Source organism: Typopeltis vanoorti, chromosome 2, assembly GCF_054136105.1.
Source record: "Typopeltis vanoorti isolate ZY-2024b chromosome 2, IOZ_Tvanoo_1.0, whole genome shotgun sequence".
Taxonomy (NCBI): Eukaryota; Metazoa; Arthropoda; class Arachnida; order Uropygi; family Thelyphonidae; genus Typopeltis; species Typopeltis vanoorti.
Genome location: NC_143550.1, coordinates 137,259,799 through 137,274,781, shown reverse-complemented (window position 1 = coordinate 137,274,781; position 14,983 = coordinate 137,259,799).

The window sequence follows — 14,983 nt, the reverse complement described above, 5'->3', positions numbered from 1 at the left end:
GCAAGGCCGCCTGAAGAATGATCTAGGTTCGATTCTATTCGCCGACTGGAGGACCTTTTTCTAAGCTTTTCTTCTACCGAATCCCGATTTACTCGATGTCTGCAAAGGGTAAGCGACTTCTTTTTTCCAGAACTACGCGGTTGTTTTGTGTGTCCTGTAAACTGAAGAAAATCGACAAAAGAACCCACACTTTTTCAGACTATAAATATAGTGTTAGGATTAGAGCCTATGACATGGCGGCACTTGCCAATTATCCCTTCAGTGGATGGCATTCATAATAGAAATAGTCTTGATCCAACTATTTTTGATTGGCTACAAGCAGAGAATGAACTGCTCCCTCAGTCTTCAAAAATTAGGGCTAAAACGGCCTCTGCATCGCTATAATAAATAAAAGGCGTTGAGGGAGCCCATGTAGCTCAGTGGATGTGGCGTTTGCACACCACAGCTTGCTTGAAGCAGATGGAAGACTTATTTTCGAATCTAGTCGGCGACTAGAAGCAATTTTTCTAAGCCTTTCTTCGACCGGTCTCTGAGTGAGTCGATCTCTGGCATGGGCAAGTGGGTTTTTTGCTCCCTCCCGAAAACTCGGGTTTTTCGTCCTCCCGTAAACGCAAGAAAATTGACTGTAGAACCTACATTATTTCAGACATTAAATTTATTGTGTTAGGGTAAGGGATCACAAGATGGCGGCACTTGTTGAGCCGTCTCTCTTCACTTAATTAGTGATAATGCATGCCACTTAATTAGTGATAGCCTTGGGGAAGCTATCTCTGATTGGGTACCAGTGGAGATTAAACTGCCCACTCAGTCTTCAAAAAGTTAGATAGTGCTACAATGGTCTCGCCTACTCCCTATATGGGAATAAAAAGGTGTTAGCTGATTATTATTATTATTATTATAAAATAAAAACAAATAAATTCTCAATAAAGCGAGACACAGTGCATATCTTTCCCCAACTTTTTGATCATTAGTGCGCAACCAGTCTCAATCCCTCAAAAGTATTTACTGATATTCGGCTCAAACTATCAGTGAATGAAATTTAAAAAAGCATCGAATGCCTTTTTATTCCCGTACAGGGAGTAGGCGAGGCCATTTTAGACTTTTATCTAACTTTTGGAGACTGAGTGGGCAGTTCATCCCCACTGGTACCCAATCAGAGATAGCTGGCCCAAGGCTATCACTAATTGGCACGCAGTGAAAATAATGGCTTAACAAGTGCCGCCATCTCGTGGTTCCTAACCCTAACACAATGTATTTAATGTGTGAAATAGTGTGGGCTCTACAGTCGATTTTTCTTGAGTTTGCGGAATGAAAAGCCCCAGTTTCCGGAAGAAAAAAATCCGCTTGCCCATGTCAGAGATCGACTAACTCAGGAACTGGTCGAAAAAAGACTTGGAAAAATTTCCTCTAGTCGCCGACTAGATTCGAAAACAAGTCTTCATTCATGCATCAAGCGTTGTGATGTGCAAATGCCACATCCACTGAGCTACACAGGATCAGTGGCTGAAATGATGATAATAATAATAAGTTAATGCTTTTTATTTCTGTATAGGGAGTAGGCTAGGCCTTTTAATCCTATCTAGCTTTTGGAGACTGAGTGAACAGTTCAATCTCCACCTGTAGCCAATCAGAGATAGCTGGCCATAACTATCACTAATTATAAGCGGCAACCGATGAAGAGACGGGAAAACAAGTATTGCCATCTCTTAGTACCTAATCCTAACAGCATATATTACTGTCTGAGATAATATGGGTCCTACGGTCGTTTTTTTGAGCTTATGGGACGAAAAACTGGACTTTCCTTCAAATGGACATGACGGTCAAACTACACTTCTTATCCATGTTCTTTCAGCAGGTGGACATGTATACAATAAATATTAATATTGAAAAAAATCTTCGTAATATTAAACTAGCAACCTTGTAAATCATTTTATATAAATAAATGACTAACTTATATCGATGGATTATAAATAATTATGCAACTTCTACGATACTTTATATTTGGCTACTACTTGTAAAGCAGTTTACTGTATACAAGTGAATATACCTAATTATATGGTTAAAGTAGTTGTCGCAGTCGGTAAGAATATATTATTCAATTAATTTTTATTCTTATTTTACTGTTACTCGTTTATTTTAACAAAACCAAGATACTACTGTTTCTATTTTCGTATTTTTTAAGGCATTTAACGTAATTGTTTATTTTATTTATATGTTTATTTTGGATTTAATAAATATGTATTTCGCTTTTGATAGATTAATACACATAATTATGCCAAGGAAATTTGAATCCGGAGCTAGTAAAAGAAACGACTTAGAGAAAATGAAAAACAGCTAAATAGTCAAAAGTTCTGAAAATGAAGAATTTCGTAGAAATGAAGTTGTACTTCAAAGTTCTCGGAATTTTATTATTATTATGTGACACCTCCAGGGCAAAGACTCTTCGAGGAAGAGTGTGCCACCAGCATCGAACGATTGAATTCCCTTCTAACTACTAACCGCGCTCAAACTTGCTTAACGTTTTGTGAGTCATTAGTAGCAGAGGCTCCACCAATCGACCAACCTTTCATTATCAGGAGGAGATAAAAGTGAAAATGAAGAACATCAAAATGATGTGGAAAACAAAACATAGACGGAGAGAAAGAAGTAAATGAAACAAATCAAGAGGATTCTGAAGAAAATTTTCAATCGGAGTCTGTACTTACCAGCAAGCAAACTATCTCTTATCCTACCGATATAGCAGTGTGGCTACTTAGTATTAACGAACAGTTTATCGAGCATATTTTAATAAATATGCCCCAGAATGTTGGTAAAATCGAAAATTAAAAAAAAAAAAAGAATACACAGAACGCAACAGAATATATGTCAGAAATGTAAATATATCACATTTTTACTGTGAAAAGGCGAATGGAACAAAGGAGAAACGCGAGTGGCTAATTTTTTCAGAAACCAGCAAAGCAATTTACTGCTTTGTTTGTAAATTGTTTTCTAAGTCAAATAATAACTTAATGAACGGTTTTAATGAACGGGGAAATATAACACGAACCTTATGTGATCACGAGCATTCCACTGAGCATATACGCATATCGCAAAAGAAAATCAAGTCCTGTAAATAGTCGAATTGATTCTGAATTGATCAAACAAATACAATCTGAAGAAAATTATTAGAGAGAGGTTTTAAAAAGAATAATAGCTACCATTAAGTTACTGTGTAAACGAGGGCTAGCATTTAGAGGAAATACAAATAATATTTTTTCTGATTTTTGCGGAAATTATTTATTGTGTTTACATTATTTAAGTGAATTTAATGATTTTTTAAGACATCACATGAAAATGTACACTAACTGTGGTTCTTTCTTAAATTATCTTTCTTACCATACTTGTGATGAATTCATAGCGTTAATAGCTAAAAAAAAATAATAGAAATATTAATATCAGAAATTAAGGAAGCTGCTTATTTTGCAATAATACTCGATTCAACGCCAGACATTGCCCATAATGACCACCTAGCTATGATATTTAGGTATGTTGCCGCAAATTCTACATTACAGAAACAATTATCGGGTTCATCAGAATTACACAACATAATTCCTTATATTTGGAAGAGGTAGTATTAAAAAAATTAGAAGAATTATCTCTGGATATAAACATGTGCAGAGGGCAAAGCGATAACGCTGCCAATATGAAAGGTATCGTTTCATCTTCAACAAGAAGATGGGTATACTCCTTAAACATTAAAAAAAAAATCTTTAAAAGAGTTAAAAGACTAAGTGAAACGAGGTGGTCCGCAAGAGATGACGCTATATTGGCTTTGAAACGTGGATATAAACAAATTAAAGACGCATTCAGTGGATGGCATTCATAATAGAAATAGTCTTGATCCGACTATTTTTGATTGGTTATCCATTTCTCCTCATGAAAAACCGATTTCTAAATTCGAGAGCTCATGATTGGCTGAACATTTTGACAAACCAGAAAGAGCAATTTTAACAGTTATGTGGGACAAAATTTTACAATGAATAAATGCTACTAGTAAATCTCTACAAGATCCCGATATGGATTTGTTTTTAGCTAATAATTTGTTACACTCTTTAGTTGGTTTTATTTTAGATATAAGAAATAGTTTTGCTGCTGTAAATAAAGAAGCGAATATATTAACAGATGAGACAAAATTTAAAGATGAAATGGAAAGAATTAAAAAACGAAAAAAAATGAGTGACGAAGTTTCACAATCTAACAATGAGATTATATTAAATGGGAAAGAAAATTTCGCTGTGAACACTTTTAATGTCATTTGCGATAAGCTAAATTTGGAAATTAATGAAAGAACAAAAAGCTATTTCGACATATTAGATATATCTGACATTTTTTGAAAGAAGATATAGATTAAGACAAGTACAAGACTAGTATTGCTAAAATTTTACAAACTTATTGGACTGATATTGATCCAGAAAAATTTACTGACGAAGTTAATCAATTTTTAATAATGATCAAGGAAGAAAATTCTTCAATTAAAAATATGTACAAATTTAAAAACGATGGGTTAAGGTCTACTTTTCCGAAAGTAGAAATATTTTAAAAATATTTTTGACGATGCCTATTTCAAATGCAAGTGCTGAACGCTCATTTTCAGTGTTGAAACAAATAAAAAATTATTTAAGAAGCAACTTGCACCAAAATAAAACAAGTGACCTGTTGTTATTATGTATTGAATCAGATGTAATGGACTCGATCAATTATGATGATTTTATAGATATGTTTGCTAAAACCAAAGCCAGAAAAAAAACTTTTCGTTATTAATTTTTTTATTTAAATTTGAACTGATTTATTTTTATACTTTTTTAAAATACAAATATATGTATACCATATTGTGTTATTAAAATGAGTTATTATTAAAATCTTGACTTTTATTTTCAATAAACTAAAAAAATGCTTATTTTTTGAGGGCCTCATAATGATGTTGCGCCTTGGTCCTCCAAAAGTATAAATGCGGCCCTGATGATGAGGAAAATGAAGAATCTCCTCAAATGTAGGATAAACTCAATCTAGTTGTCTCTGCCTCTAATCCTTCTGATCAAGGAGAGATCCACGCTCGTAAGAAGTGAAAAACTATCGCCGCTGAGCCAACAAATGATGTTGGAATGGACGAGGATGTTCCATTTCAGATCCCTCTGCATCCCCCCAATGAAAAGGTGCCACCGATTATCCTAGGGGAAAAGCAGAGATGGACAACACTAAGAACCATCATGGCTAACTTATAAATAAGTTATAAATCTGCTAAAAATGTAGACGAAGGCATAAAAATTCAGCCCACCACGGTGGCTGATTATTGAAATCATACAAAGGAACTGGACGCAAGAGGAACTCAATATCACTTGCCTCCGAAAAAAATCTGAAAGTGGTCCTACGAGGAGTCTCCGAGGATATTGACAGGGATGAAATAGTCACTGACTTCAACTTACAGGATCTTCCTCCCATAAAGGTCAGTAAATGTTCAGATCAAATAAGACACCAATGCCTCTAATCGTAGTAGAGATTCATAATATTTACAAAGACATATACAATCTAAAATTAATGTGTGGTCTTATAATCACCCCAGTACCACTGAGAAGAGAGCATCTTCTGGGCAGTGCCACAGATGCCAAAAATTTGGCCATTCCCAGAAGCTCTGCAAAGCCCAGTACAGATGCTTAAAATGTCTCGAGAATCACCCCACAAATACCTGCACAAAGCCAAAATCCACCCCAGCTAAGTGCGCTAATTGTGGCGGTCCTCACCCCGCTAATTATAGAGAGTGTATACATCACCCCAAAAACAGATGGAACGATCCAAATAATCAACCTACCTCGTCATCTAGTATGAGAGTTCCTGAAATTCAAGCTCCTCAATCCTCTAAGAGTGAGAACATGACAACAGGTGCTCGCCCACCATTAACTGAGCCTCTTAAGAAAATGAATCTTCAACATCAAGCGAGAACATATGCTGATGTGACCCTCTCCAAACAGATAGTACAAACCCAGAACATGGCTAATCCACATTTAAATCTATCAGCTATTATCACCTCTGCTCTTGCAAATATGCTGCAGGATTTCAGTAACTCAAATACATCACTAAGTGTTACAAAAACATTCTTACAGCAAATCCAATCCATATTATCTGCACTCTCTGGTGCATAGGAAAAAAATCACCCCAGATTCGCTTAGGATTATTGCTTGGAACGCCAACGGTATCGAAAACAAAGTGTTGGAAATCCAGGAATTCAATAATAGATATAACCCAGATATATTTCTAATCAATGAAACTCACCTGAGGCCTGCTGACAACCTAAATATCAGAGGGTATCAGATTTACCGAAATGACGGACTTGGGTATAGAGGTGGAGGTACAGCCGCCCTTATCAAAAACTATATCGACCATCATTCAATAACCAACCATGCAACCACCAACCTCGAAATCACAGGCATTAATGTCCTCACAAACTCAATTGGAAAGCTAAAAACGTTTGCTGCTTACAACCCTCCATCAAAAACATTGTCGACCTCAGATCTGGATGCCATCCTTGGAGTAAATGGACCGGTCATCATCGCTGGAGACTTCGTTGCAAAACTTCCTGTCTGGAACAGCAAATCTACCAACAAAAATGGCCGCATACTGTTTAACTACTCAAGTTCCAATTGCATAGTTGTGGCTGGTCCTTCAATACCAACTCATCTCAGTCCAATTGGCTCCTCCGACGTCCTAGATATAGTTGTCCTCCAAAATGTCAAATTGCAGTACAACTTGGATTCACTTGACGAATTAACCGCTGACCACAACCCTATTCTGCTCCAATTAGGCAATCAGAAGGGACTGTTCCCCTGCCTCACACCTTCATACCTTGGGAAAAATAATCCAATGTGCTCCCAAACTACTTTGGTCCTGTTCCTCATATTAACTCTAAAGAAGAAATTGATTCTGCATTCAATAAATTTACTCAACAAATCAATGCAGCCTTATCACCTATTACCTCAAATATGCTTACTTCTAAGCCAAAAAGACTTCCAGAGGATATTATGAACTTAACCAGGAAAAAAAATAAGGCAAGAAAAAGATACTTTAATACCAGGGCTCCCCAGGACAAAAAGTTACTCAATCGGTTGAATAGTGAAATTAGAAATACACTGAAGGCCCACAGAAACAAACTATGGGAAGATAAATTACCTTCCATTTCACCCGGTGGTCAAACCGTTTGGAAACTGTTAAGAAATATCAAAAATAAAAATAAAACTCTTCCTCCTCTCAAATCGGATTCAGGCATAGTTCACTCAGATGCTGAAAAAGCCGAAACTATAGTCATCAAAAACTTAGAAATGCAGCGCAGCCCATCTTATGATAACCTGAACTTCAATCATATTTATAAAATCCACCGCCAAGTCAGATACGTCATAAAACAGTGTGATACTTGTACCAGCCAACTCACACCTACTTCTCCAGACGAAATCTACGACACCATAAAAAATTTAAAAAACAAAACAAAAAGCTCCTGAACCTGACGGCATCCCTAATAAAGTTATTAAACTGCTACCCCGAAAGGCCACTGTATATCTTACAACAATAATAAATGCCAGGCTAAGATTAAAATACTTTCCCTATGCTTGGAAGTTGGCAGATGTGGTCCCTATTTATAAGCCTAGTAAGGACCCACAGCTGCCACAAAGTTATTGCCCCATCAGTCTCATTTCCAATTTGGGCAAAATCGCTGAAAAAGTCATCCTCTCCAAAATTCAAGTTTCTGTTAACAAGCTAAATATCCTACCTATAGAGCAGTTTGGTTTTCGCAAACTCCACAGCACTACTCAGCAGATCCATCGACTAGTTGAATACATTACCACCAGCTTCAACTGGCATCAATACACCGGAGCAGTCCTTCTTGACTTAGAGAAGGCCTTCGATAAATTATGGCACGTTGGACTCCTATACATGCTGATTTTAGCCGGCATTCTACTGGATCTGATCCACCTCATTAAGTCTTTTCTTTCTGGAAGCCGCATGCAAGTCAAACCAAATGGGGCGGTATCTACCCAGCGGCGGATCTTGGCTGGAGGATCCCTTTTGTCGCCGATACGTTTCTCGATTTACATGGCGGACATCCCGTATAACCCGATGTCATTTATCATTGCTTTCTATGCCGACGATACAGTAATACTGGCCAGATTTCTTAAACCGTATCTTGTTACAAAGAAACTACAAGATAATATGAGTATTATCTCATATACTGTATATATTATCACAGATATTATCTCAGATAATGTGAGTGAAAATAGTGGCTTGATAGGGAATTGCGATGTACAAGATGGCAATGAGAGAGGTGATCAAAGAAAGAGTGAAAGCAACTATACAGACAGAGAAAATGGTTTAAATGATAAAAAAAAAATATGAGGAATTATTTGTAGGAAGTGCGATCGCTAGGTTGCGCGCAGTGATACAAAATGTGCAGCGTCAATTAGAGCACCTTCAAAACTCTTTCCAGAGTGATTCGGCTAACGTAAATAAACAGTGTAAGAGTGGGAGAGTTTCTGAAATGGAGGAAAGAGTGTTGTATGGTGTTATTAAGAGGAGTGATAGATGGGAGTTTAACTAAATCGTACTTACCGGGTGCGAAATTTAAGGATGTAAGTGAGAGTATTAGAGTGCAAAAACAAAGGGTGAAAGAATTGATAGTTGTGGCGGATACGAATGAATTGAAAGGAGATAAATTTTTTTATGAGAGAGGACTTGAAAGTATTGTTAAAGATAGCGAAAGAAAAGAGTGACATACTTAGAATGGTGAGTCTGTTTCCACGGTATGACAGAGAGGAGTTTAGAAGGAGGGCCATAATCGCAAATGACATTATGCGCAGGTTATGCAAACGGTGTGGTGTGGAATTCGTGGACGTGTGGAATGAGTTTGATGGGCGAAAGGATTTATACAAGATGGATGACCTGCATTTGAATGGACTTGGAGTGCGGAGACTGGAAAAAGTGTTGCTGAATGAAATGAAAATGGATGTGCAGAACCAAGGAAACTAGAACTACCAAGGAGGGGGGGGGTGGATATGTGGACATCAGTGAGATAGTTGAGCGTAAGAATGCATATAATGTAACCGAGCCAGCACTATGGACAAAAATGGGTATGGGACATTTAGAATAACGCATCAAGATAGGAATGGGACAAAGGAATCACTGCATTTCATGTATACTAATGCCAGGAGTATTAGGAACAAGAAGGAAGAATTTTTGGCCTTGATTGGCTCTTCCTGGCCAGAGGTTATTGGCATTAGTGAAATATGGCTGATGGAAGATGATATAGTTAGTTGGATAGAATGTGTAGGTTATAGTGTGTTTAGGAGGGACAGAGAGAATAAAATGGGGGGAGGGGTGTTATTGATGATAGCTGATGAACTGCAGCCAAGGTGAATTGAGGTTGTATCGCAGGATAGTGAAAGGCGCTCATTTGAGGCTATTTGGTGTGAGATTGAGACTGGCAGAATAAAATATACAGTTGGGTGCTGCCATAGACCAAGTAATAGAATAGATGGTGGAGATAGTATGCATAAACAAATTGATGAAATGAGTGGTAGGGTAATTATTATGGGGGATTTCAACTATGGTAACATTGATTGGAAGGAGGAGAGGACACATATGAGGAAGGAAATGGATTTTATTCAATTATTAAGGGATAACTATCTGAGACAGCATGTAATTGAAAATACTAGGGGTGTGAGAGTGCTTGACCTAGTAATATCATCTCAGAATTTGACTGTAATGAATATGACCATATTGCCACCTATTGGTGAGAGTGATCTAGGTCTTAACCCCTACTTGTTTTACTATTCGGACCCTAGGTATACAATCAGCCATAACCTCCTGTAAATGCTCCTTCACCACCTCCCATGCTCTATCGACGTCCAGCCCTTGCAGTTGTACACGAAAATTCCACACCTTTAGCCACCTCCAAGGTGGCTAAAGGTGTGGAATTTTCGATTAAGACAGGGTACATGTGGAATTACCATGCAGGCAAGTATGACAAGCTTAGGAGATTGCTTGGATCAGTGCCATGGCATGTACAACTGCAAGGGCTGGACGTCGATAGAGCATGGGAGGTGGTGAAGGAGCATTTACAGGAGGTTATGGCTGATTGTATACCTAGGGTCCGAATAGTAAAACAAGCAGGTGTTAAATGGATGAATAACACCATTAAGCTTGAGCTGCAAAAAAAGAAACAACTGTGGAGAGAATTTAGAGAAAGGGGTGACCTACAGGCACACGAACGGTATAAAGTGCAGGCCAGAAGGGTAACGAGTGTGGTAAGAAAAGCAAAAGCGGATTATGAAAGGAAACTAGCTATGCAAGCTAATGAGAATCCCAAACAGTTCTTTCAGTATGCTGCAAGCAAGAAAAAAAACTGTACACGGCAAAATGATTTTAAGGAATGACGATGGTAAGGAAGTCACTGAATCAGTCAATATAGTGTAGTTACTGAGCGAGCACTTTGCAAAAGTATATCATCCAGGTGGTGACATTGAAAAAATGAAGGAACCATTGGTTTATATGGGAATTGTGACGAATGAAGTGGAGGTGAATAGTCTATTACAGAACCTTAATGTGAATACATCTGTGGGATTGGATGGTATACTGGCACGTGTCTTGCGTGAAGCGGCTAAGGAATTATCAGTGCCCTTGACCATGTTGTTTAATCTGAGTCTCGGGTCTGGTTTAGTCCCGAAGGCGTGGAAAGAGGGGAAAATAGTTTCACTGCATAAAGGAGGATCCAAGACTATGGTGGCAAATTATCGACCGATCAGCATATCAGGAGTCGTTGTCAAGGTCTTGGAGAAAATAGTCAAGGGAAAAATACAGGAATGGATTGATGAAAATGAGATACTGTACAGGGGACAGCATGGCTTTGTGAAGGGTAGATCATGCCTCAGTAACTTGCTCAAGTTTTATAACAAGGTGACGGCTGAACTGGATAAGGGTAATGGGTTTACAGTGATACTGCTGGACCTGGCAAAGGCTTTTGACAGGATACCATGGAATTCTAATCCGTAAACTACAACATATGGGAATGGATATAGGGTTGGTGAAATGGATAGGTGTGTGGTTGATGGAGAGATATCAAAGAGTAGTTTATTCAGGAGTAGAGTCCAAACGACGCCCTGTGACTAGTGGTGTGCTGCAGGGTTCTGTTCTTGGACCACTGCTGTTTAATCTGTTCATTAACGATATAGAGAAGGATCGAAGAGGAACAGTTCATTTGTTAGCTGATGATGCAAAGTTGGGTAGGTCGATAGTGAATGCAGAAGGTGTCAAAATCTTGCAGGATGGCTTCGATAGATTGGAGTTCTGAGCTAAGGAGAATGGATGCCAGTTTAATGTGACAAAATGTAAGGTTATGCATTTTGGGGTGAAAAGATTAGCAGCAGTATATCACATTGGTGGAGCTGTACTCCAGGAGATTGATGAGGCCAGGGACGTGGGAATGTTGGTAGATAGAGAGATGAAGTTTAGGGGCACATTGCAAAAGTAGATAAATCAGCTTATCCGTAAATCAACATTGTTTGTAGAAAAATACCTTGACGAGCAGAGCCAAGCAAGTTATTGTACCTCTGTACTGAGCCTTGATAAGACCCCATCTAGACTACTGTGCCCAGATTTGGTCACCTAGGCTCCTTCTTGATGGGGAGGAGGTGGAGAGGATCCAGAGACGAGTGAATAAGATGATAGCAGGTCTATGGAATGAACCATATTATAACAGGTTGAAGATTTGTGGGTTGCAGAAACTAGTTGATAGACGGAAAAGTGGAGATATGAATGAGACATTCAAATTGCTGAAGGGTTTCTATAGGATTAATTCAGAGGATATTTTTGATATCAGGACTGGTGGTGGGAGAACTAGGGACACCTATGGAAGCTGCGCAAGAGTGTGCTTAGCATGGGGTGTTAGAGCTGGGTTCTTTACTTTTAGAATGGTAAATGAGTGGAATAAGCTGCCAGAGTCTGTTGTGTGTGCTGCGACGGTCGGTGAGTTCAAGGCAAAGTATGATAGATACTGCGAGAATGTCGTATAGTTGTGTGGACTTGATGTTTAGGTCCTCCCTCGATGAGTCTAAGGACTCCCTGGAGTCACCCGAAATAATAATAATAATAATAATAATAATAATAATAATAATAATAATAATAATAATAATAATAATAATAATAACCTGCTGAAACTGGAACACTGTTTCTCCATTTGTAGACTGCAAGTAAACCCTCAAAAAAAAAAGCAGTGCTCTTCTGTTCACAAAAAATTCAACATTTCCCAAAGAAACATCTTTCTATTTAACATTAGGATTCGCTGGGAAACAGAAGCCAAATATCTAGGTGTACTGCTAGATAGAAAACTAACCTTCAGCTTGCATACAAATTCTTATGTGCAAAGGCATCAAAAGTTATCACTCAGCTCTATCCTCTTATCAATAGGAACAGCAAACTAGATATTAAAATCAAATTGCTCCTCTACCAGTTGATGATTCGTCCCATTATCACTTATGCATCCCCCACCTGGAGTCATGCTTCAAGCTCAAATATCCTTAAACTGCAAAGACTGCAAAACAAATACTTACGTATGATCTTAAATGCACCATGGTACATTAGAAATGTTCAACTTCATCGAGACACAAATATCCCTTATATCTTCTCTTTCCTTCAATCTCTCGCAGTAAAGTACTTCTCAAAATCGTCCTCACATCCAAATGAATTAGGCAAACAATCAGCAAATTATGATGAATCGGAATTATGCAAATATAGATCACCTAAGGCCATCCTAATTCCCTTTCAAGATCTATAACTTGCCCAACTCGAGCTGAGCACGTAGCTCATAAATGTTTCCCTACACAGTAGCCTATCAGATAGCAGGGATTAAATACATTATGCTTCACCCTTATAGACAGTAACGTTCTGCGTATTCGCATTTTCGTGCTCAGATCGCTATGGCTGGTTAAGTGCAGTTAACCCCTCGCAGAAAGAGTGCGATTCAAGTTTTGAATAGAGAAGACTGTTCCTCTCGTGAAATAGCTAAAAGGATGCCCTGTAGTAAATCTACTGTGATACACTTGCTGTTGAACGTGAATGAAACCGGATCTGCTGAAAGGAAGAAGGACACAGGAAGAAAGCCACTGTCTACACCATGCCAAGATAAAGTTCTAAAGTGCCTCTGGCTCAAAAATAGCAGTGGGTTGTCCGGAGAACTTAAACTGGACTGGGAAGAACAAACGGGAGTTGTGGCAATCTCTGTAGCTATCAAGAGAAGACTCATTCTTTAGGAACTGATAGTCAGGCGCTCTAAAAATATGTTCTTGTGAACCGAGAGAGAGAGAGAGAGATCAGATTGGTTAAATTGGTGCAAAGAGCCCCCAAATCAGTGGGAAAGAGTACTTTTTTCTGACAGTTGAACCTACAGGACGCCAAAGACAGACAGACAGTTCGAAGATGAATAAAGGAAAAATTCAGCCTTCACTGTCTGGTGTCAACGAATTCTCAGCCAGTCAGATGATCTGGGGCTGCATGTTATATCCCGATGTTGGTCGCTTCCATTTCATAGAAGGTTCAGTGAATGCACAAGTGTACCAGAAAATTTTAGAAATGCTCTGCCTACTATCAGAGGCCATTTTAACGTAACGACGAACTACATCTTTCAGGGTGATTCACCCTTTTGTCATAGAGCAAAAAGTGTAAGTAATGCTATTATAACCCTAAAATATACCATACGAATTGAATTTAGTGCTTTAAAAAGCTTTAGTTTTGTTGCAGGTTAATAAATGGCTCAATGAACACTCGGTTCAGCGACTATAGTGGCTAGGAAACAGCCCAGATCACAACCCCATTGAGAATTTGTGGTACCAAATGGAGACTGAAATACACAAGAAGAAGCTGAAAGCACTTTGGTTGCTCCAGGAAGCCATTACAATGATATGGAACCATGAATTGACAGTGACATCCTTCAGATAATTGATTTTTGTCAATGCCCTGCTGATGAAAAAGCTGTAATTATTATTATTATGTAACACCTCGAAGGAGTCCAAAGACTCATCGAGGGAGAGTGTGTCAACAGCATCGAACGATTTATCCCTTCCAACTACTAACCGCGCTCAAATTTGCTTACCTTTTTTCGTGAGCCATTAGTAGTAGATGCTCTATCAATCGACCAACTTTAATAAAGGCAAGAGAAGGACCCACGAAGTATTAAACGCAAAAAGTGAATTTTTAGCTTTGAATGTTAGTAAAATTGTGTAGTTAAATTAAATTTTGATACCAGTATTTGTTTTTCCAGTGAACATATCACTGTCCATTCCATCTTGAAATATTTGCAAGCTTGTCAGGTTTGTTGTCATTTCCTAATTATGTCATCTTAATAAAAAATAAAAAGGTTTATTACCTTCTTCATTATTTTTGACAATTACTGTGTTATTATCCCTTTTCAAACAAGCATTGAAATTTAATTACCAAAAAAAAAAAAATACTGTCATACCAAATGATGCGGTTTCTGTGAACATGAGTGTAGTTTTAATTATAATATAGGATTTGAAAGATTTCAAATGAATATTATTAGCGAAAAGGTGGTGAGAATTATATTTATCGTAAAATTCCTAAAACTAATATCTCCACCACTGCTGTCCATTATTTCTCAGATTTGAACTTAACTATCACTGTAGAAAGTATGATTGTCCTATAATTTGCTGCATCTGTTTTGGCATCAACCTGTGCAAAAGAACTGTCTTGTTCTCTTTCTATTCCTTCATGGTCCTGCATTTACAAAGTCTCAAGTTTCATTCGGAGAGAGAGGCAGTAAGAAAGCTTCTTAAAATCAGGCTTATTCCAGAAAACATCATATGAACACCCTACTTAGAAAGATAGTCATGCTCAGCTCTGACAACTGTACTTCCTCTGGTTGTTGCTATATTGAACAATTTATATAAAGACT